We start from the raw sequence: 6,288 nt of genomic DNA on the forward strand, positions 1-6,288 counted from the left end.
GTTTATTTAATTCTAAGTTCAGCGCTATTTGAAAATTAAACCTGATTGCTTCTGTATACAGTATTGTACACGAATTTACCTGCTACCTCAATGCTGCCTGGCCCTGGCCTCCAGGATGTATGGCTGAATAGCGGTGTACTTTTTCTACAAATAAAGGTTTTCCCCCCCCCCAAAAAAAAAAAATAAATAAATAAATAAATAAAAACATTGAAGAAAACTAAAATAGCTACCATAATCATCAAAACATTCTGTTGACCCAAAGGCATGACCCATTTATAAAATTGAGACATGAAATGTTAAACTCAAACCTAATGACTCCATTAGATCCATTGCAATTTTGAATCTGAAATTCTCAATAAATGTAGAATTTATTAAAATCTCTGGAACTGGCTGTTGACTGATGTAAGAATCTGCAAACTGAGAACACAGTTGAAAGTTTTACTTTCATCAATTAAAATTAGAGTAAAATGTATATGTTATCAAAATGAACAAGTTAAAGTGAAATGGACGTAAAAACAATTTGTCTCAATATGATATCGGTTGGAACGCCATCATCAGAGGTCTCCGTCCAACCGCATTAGGATCATACTAGTGGTCAGAGAGAGAAACTGAGGGCAATACTGCTCTGCTTCCAACAGGTTCTACGGCCTCATCTGGGCGGAGTTCTGAAGTGCAATCACTAGTAGGCAGCATGTGGTGCACCCCTAAAATCCATGACCATGTGGCAGACTGTTTTAAGTATTTCATTAGTGAATTTCCCCTCACCTGTAATTGTTTATGGTCCAAGCCCTCTTTACTATTTATAAGTACTCCAAGAAAAAAAAAACTCCAAGAAAAAAAAACATAATTAACTTCAATAATGTCGCATTCGAGAATACGATAAATTATTCTCTTTGATAAAAACAAAATGAGGTTTATAATATCAATAGGAATTTATCAGTACCAGCATGCAAAAAACACCACAATTGTAGTTGTCCTGTTGCTTTTTGTTAGATTCAACCACTAATTCCCAAAGGTCATAGTCGGGATGCTTCAGTGCATGTAGGAAATCCCTTTAGAGACATTTGAAAGGTTATGTAAAATATTAGAGTTTGTCCATCAGAATAAAAAAATAAAGATATTACATTGCTGTCACAAATAGTGATTAATTAGTAAACAAAATTAAAGTTTGTGAATTTTGGTATTTTGCAATATTAAAAGTACTAAATAGATAATGGAAACTGTATTTGGGAAAGGGCACCTCCAATTTCTCAAGAAGACTTTGTAGGTATGAAGATTTGCCAGCAGTGAATCGTAAACTATAATTTTCTTTGTAAAAGGATCCAATATCTGTGGAAATGATATAAAAGCTGTTTGAAAAACATCATCAAGAGAAAGGGAATAAAGTAAGGTTTGTAGTACTTTAATACCACTTTTTCGATTGTTATAGTTCTTTGTAAATACTGTGTTTTGGATTATAGCCAACTTAAAAATTAGTAAGCAAACTAAATGAGCATAATACGTAAGTACCCTTACACAGCTTTAGAAAATCCTTTTGGAATCATCCTTCAATTATTAAGTGATGTTGCCTTACCTATTTATTTTTTTATTTACACGTTTTATTGATTTATAATCATTAATCTTACATTACTACTTTGTTATATCAGCTTGTAACCATACTTAGAATTTTAGTATTGCGTTTTAAAATTTGTTGCTAGAGAGGGCTGCTCTTGATACACTCCAAACAAAATAGTTTCAGAAATAGCCAATGTATATATTAAAAAAAAAATGTAGGCCTCTCCGACGATTACAACCACTCATATTTTTCATCAATAACTTTCAAACCTCTAAACGATAAATACAAAATGAAAATTTAGCACTTACTAAAAGAATCCAATGATCGCCAGTATTTGTAGGACAAACAACAGTTTCCACAGTTTCATAAGGTACCTGCATAGAATAGAATGTGCTCAATAATAACTTTAACTGTCATCCTGACTCCATACGTTCAAAGGTATCAATGGATTGTTAATCCGAATTCTAAATCTAAAATATTTACTTGGATGACAAGTACACAGATTCACAGTACACCAACATGTGAAAATTTGCCAATTGTTCAGTACGTTATTGCAAGTGTCTTGTACACTTCAACACTAAATCCATCAGTTACATTAACAAATCATTACAACCTGAGACTGTGAAAAGTCAAATAAGAGAGTCAAATATGTACCCGAAAAGCAGACGACTGGTATTTGCCCAGGAAAATAGAGGATGACACTGTTGCAGAAAGTGCTAAACACTAAGGTTCCAATAAAAGGACATCATTACACACATTGTAAAACAATTGTTATCTTGGGGTAGATCTGTGTATGTTATTTATGAAAATATACGTACATTGGATCATGAGGTACATAATTTGCTAAAGTATGCATCGATTACCTAAGAAAAAAAAATTACACTTAGTTACGTAGTGCAGGATTACAATTCTGCTGGAGCAAGGACCAACCGACAGTCGTGAGCGTGGCGGTGGCGGGACATACTATACTGACTATCGATGTTATAGAAACCAACCTCATCAACAATCCATTGTTGCGTTTTGAGTGAACAAAAGGAAGAATCATACAGTTTAATGCTGGACTCTATTGCTTCCAAGCGTCCCATCACTGGTTTCTTCCACACATCCAAAAGTGTTTTCCTGGTATTAGATCCAGAATCTTTTAAGACTGTGGCTACATAAGTGAGAAACATAAGTTAAAAGAAGTTTTAAAGACACCTACATAAACTTCAAAACTGACAGTCACACCAAACAAATTACTTTCGCCGGGTGCAGAGCTCAAAGGGGGGCACCTTAGGTGCCCACTAGACTGCCATCCGGAGGCCTTGCACCCATGTGGGCACTGCTGGGGCCCCCCAAAAACAGATTCCCACAGCCTTTCTGTGTCGAAAAGGCCGGCACAGAAAGGTAGTGTGAATATGCCATCATAATCCCTCAGGCGGATATAGCCGGCCTTGGGATTACAGGCCCTTTTCCAAAACACACGTAGGATTCCTTCCCAACCAAACCTCGCTCGTAGCCATTTCCAAGAGTTTTGTAATTGGGGCCCTAAGCATGATGGCTGCTACCAACAGCTACCACTTAGAGAGCTTTCTAATGTGGGCTAAAAACACTGAAAACCCCATAAGGGTTGTCTGGATTAGTGTAAGGTATTACACTTTTAGAAGTGAGCACCATATAGTAAACCAGCCACACACAAAGTACTAAGATATATAATTACCAAAATAGAGGTAGTAAAATCAAGCTTCTTGGGAGAACACCCTACATCTTGCGTGTCAATATTTGTTAAACAATTTAAAAACATAAGTATTAATAAAATAAGTAGCAACCTCACCCCCCAACAGCACACAAGCTTTGTTTTCTGCAAAATCATAATTCTCCTCTGAAAGTGTTTCAAGTGGAAGAGATGCTGGCGATTCCTGATTGGTCATGCTTCCTGAAAAATATTGTTTTTGAGGTTTACAAAAACTCAGTTGGGAAAAACAGACTACTAAATCATCCGAATACAAAACCCTCCACAAAACAAATTACCATTCAATAATCCCTTGTTTAAAATACCGTACTTTTAAAAACATATCTTTTGGATAAACTCAGTGTCAGGTTCTCCTGCTCAACCTAATACCTTTTCACCAAATTAAGGAGACATTTACATATGTTGATAGTATATTATTCCTAAATACATCCAATTATCTCCCATTGCATAACCAAAAACATTACTTCAAATTGTTTACCTTTGACGCTCGACTTATAAGGCCTCAACATGTCGAGATTGTGTGCTGTACGTAAAAGGATATTGCGATCATTAAGCAATTTAACGCGCTTTCCTTGCATTTCAGCAATAGTGTATGGTCCAATAAATTTATGTTCCAAAATGCCTCCTTTTCTTGTAGCTTTCCTGCAATTTTTCAGAAGCACTAACTGTCCTTCTCTGAAGGTGCACGGCTTATATTTTTGGGAAACTCTCTTTTTAAATTGTTCTTTTTGCTTTTCCTGGGCAACCTCAATATTCTGTTTTGTCTGCCTCTGCAACTCTGCTTTTTCAATTTTGTTTTCAACGATAATGCCGACATATTCACTTTCAGTTGGGAGTATAAACTCAAGCTATTAAAGGTAACATAAAACGCAATCACTCATTTTAGTTATATAAAACTGTATTATTATATAAAAATTTAAACAAATTAAAATAACTTGCTTTATTGTAAATAAAAGTTACGCTAAAGCAAAGAAACTATACACACAGAGAAATTATATTTAATCTAAGTCAAAAGTTAAAAAGTATCCAGCAAGTGAATGTATGTATAATTACAAAATAACAATATGCATATTAAAACATAAATTGGAGTAATCACTGAGAATCAAAAAGCAAGATTGTAAAAATTCTTTACATTAAAAACACAATCAAAATCCCATACCAGATCCTCAGAAACCTCACTTGGAAACCGTGCTTCTCGGCCGTACATAAGTTGGAAAGGGGAAACTTTTGTTTTGGTATGTGGCTTCGATCGTAAAGCAAACAACGCATGATCCAAAAATAAATCCCAATCGTTTTGATGCTCATTCACATATTTAGACAACGTGCTGTAAAATAACAAAAGATTAGCATGTGGCATGATTGTTAATGGCAGTATATTACTAAAGTTTATTTCCCTTAGAATTCAAATACTTTCAATTTTGTTTGTTTCATTTCAACATAAATGTTTCTAGTTGCAATTACTATATTATTGAACGCCGACGACATGATTACGATGCCGGTCACAGTTTCATTTGACCGTCAACGTTGCATAAGTGTGACCGGCCGACAATGATTTGGCGCCCCCACTTTCCTCATTTTGATTACCTATTGTAATCCCTACAGCACTGCCTGAGGTGGCTCTGCCCCGATTGTAGGGATTACGGACACTGCAATGGTCCAACTGGCTCTGGAAATGTCCCTCTGCCAGCTGCCTCCGCCCACACGCATTGTAATGCGTCGGTTAGACTGCAGCAACAGATGACAGTCGGACCGGAAAAGATGAGCCGTCAGATGCAAACAGACCGCCATGAGAGCAACCCCTCAAGTACTTTCAAACGTATAAATATTGAAGAAAAAATATTTTATAAATAAATTGCCTATCAACATGTGTATACAAAAAGAATCAGAATTAGCTTTACCTTTTAATGCTAGCTTTAATGCGCTCATCTAAACCATTTGTCTGTGGATGATATGCTGCACTTACAGAACGTTCGATTTCTAAAAGCCTTGATAACTCAGAATTAACCTCAAAAATAAATAATTATGTTATTGCCTGAAATGTAAGCAAAATTTAATTATTTAGTACACAGATGTATAACAGTATCTTAAAAAGCACTGTCCGACTAACAGGGCCAGACAAAAGCAAACAGACACCTACAGTTGTAGATAACGTGCGTTTTCGGCTTTAAGGAATTTTGAGTATAATCAGTGTGATAAATTTAAAAAGCGACCTAATCAGGTGTCAAATATAAACGTTTTCAAAGAATGGGTTATAAAAATGGTACGTGACTTGCTTCACATGGGAAGAAATTTGCATAACACTGATAAGTGAGTACCAAATAGTGTGGCCCTGCTCTGTAAAACAGTAACAAAGGATTGTAACCCCAATGGTGCAATCATCCACTGAATGAAAGGGTGACAAGCAATTTAACAATGAGCACTGTCATCAAATATGACAGATGGATAATTGGTCTTGTATAATAATGAATCATTGCATTTCTATATCTATGACTATGTCCAGAATGTACATTTACGTTTACTGTGCTTTATTTGTATTTTCAAACCATGATAAAGTATATTTCTTTACAAAATGTATGTATGAAATTCATATCTAAAAATATATCAACAAGTTGCTGCTTAGTATCTGGAACAGATTACACAAAGCGGGTACGGACCACGGAGTTTACTGCTTAATGTTTTATTGTGCTATATATATTTAACAAACAAAAGTGTTATTATCCTAATTGCATTATCGAAATGTAAGGCCTAAATTGGAAACTGACTTCATTCACAAACTCCGGGCCTTGGTCTGATAGAACCCTTTTCGGACTTCCATGGCGTAAGTACATTTGCAACAGTCTGGAAGCAACCTCAGCTGCAGTCTTTGATTTTAGTGGAAATGCCTCAACCCATTTCGAAAAATAGTCTGTTGCTGTCAGAATATATTTGTATCCTGTAGGAGTAGTCGGTAAAGGTCCCATCAAATCCACTCCTACAAGTTCCCAAACGTCTTCCACCTGTT

The 6,288-nt window shown here is 35.7% G+C and overlaps 1 pseudogene; it reads right to left on the reverse strand.

Moving 5' to 3' along the window:
- Positions 1–273: 273 nt before the first annotated feature.
- On the reverse strand, positions 274–4,772 carry LOC147727708 (uncharacterized; annotated as a pseudogene).
- Positions 4,773–6,288: the final 1,516 nt, after the last annotated feature.

Source organism: Lissotriton vulgaris, chromosome 3_1 (genome assembly GCF_964263255.1).
Source record: "Lissotriton vulgaris chromosome 3_1, aLisVul1.2, whole genome shotgun sequence".
Taxonomy (NCBI): Eukaryota; Metazoa; Chordata; class Amphibia; order Caudata; family Salamandridae; genus Lissotriton; species Lissotriton vulgaris.